Source organism: Mastomys coucha, unplaced genomic scaffold (assembly GCF_008632895.1).
Source record: "Mastomys coucha isolate ucsf_1 unplaced genomic scaffold, UCSF_Mcou_1 pScaffold14, whole genome shotgun sequence".
In the NCBI taxonomy this organism is placed as follows: Eukaryota; Metazoa; Chordata; class Mammalia; order Rodentia; family Muridae; genus Mastomys; species Mastomys coucha.
Genome location: NW_022196896.1, coordinates 24,586,870 through 24,588,161, shown reverse-complemented (window position 1 = coordinate 24,588,161; position 1,292 = coordinate 24,586,870).

Below are 1,292 nucleotides of genomic sequence, written 5' to 3'. Positions count from 1 at the left end.
ATTGGTGTATTTGTGTGGAGGCTAGAATTTGAAGGTGGTATCTTGCTCAAATACTTTTCACTTTTTTGTGGCAAGGTCTCTCACTGAAACTAGAGTTCACCAATTTGCTGGAAGGACTGGCCAGCAAATCTCCAAGATCTTTCTGTATTTGCTTCCTCTCAGGTTCTTATGTACAGTAAACTCTTTACTGACAGAGGCATCTCTGTCAGCTTCAGACTTATTATTTTGTAAACTTCATTATAAACATTTATTGTAGAAAACTTGTCTCCTAAATAGTAGAATGGGAACTATTATTGCACATCTCTAATACTGCCTTGAGTAACATGTTGGTTTAACTTCAACTAGCCATCATAGTCGGTAATATTTATACCGTGGAACTTAGTAAATGGAGCAAGTCAGAGTATTCTTTTTGTTTGTTTGTTCTTTTTTGAGACAAGGTTTCTCTGTGTAGCCCTGGCTGTCCTGGAACTCACTCTGTAGACCAGGCTGGCCTCGAACTCAGAAATCCGCCTGCCTCTGCCTCCCAAGTGCTGAGATTAAAGATGTATACTGCCAAGCTAGGCAGTGGTGGCATATGCCTTTAATCCCGGCATTCAAGTCATAATTTTTTTTTTCTGTTCAGAATGTACATCAAAAATAGTAAACCATAGAAATAGAAAGTAAACTTAATCCTGTATGCATCCTAGAAGTGTTTATTCATCAAGCAGCTGAGAATATTGTTAAAAAGTGACTTTTGATCCTTATTAACTATTGAGCAGTGACCTTGTCACTTTTATTTTTACATTATACATTAGCTGCTGATATTCATAACAATAATCTTCTGATAACCTTAATTTTTATTAGAAATGGAAAACTATAGGCTTTTTAACATACTGTTGGTTGCCTGTTTGGGGGGGGCTAAGGGGTACTGGGAATGAATCCCAGGACCTCAAAATGCATTTTAGACTATTGCTAACTACCAACCCAGTTTTCACATTTTTAACATAGTTACATGGATACGGGTTGTGTTAGTAGTCATATAGTGTCTTTATTTTTGCCTTGCTTCCCTCAAAATGTGATATTTAATATAAACATGCTTATATAAGGAATCTTAATGTTTACCTTCTTTTGTTTTGACAGTCTCAGGGACACAGTGTTGGTCCTGAACTCATTGATGCCAAGGATGACACTGATCCTCTTGCTTCTTCTGCCTTCCATGTAGTGGGCAAACAGGCTTGTACCATTACACTTGTCCTTAGAACATTTTCTGAAGAACAGCGACTGCCCAGAATAGTTTGCTGTCTCAGACAGCA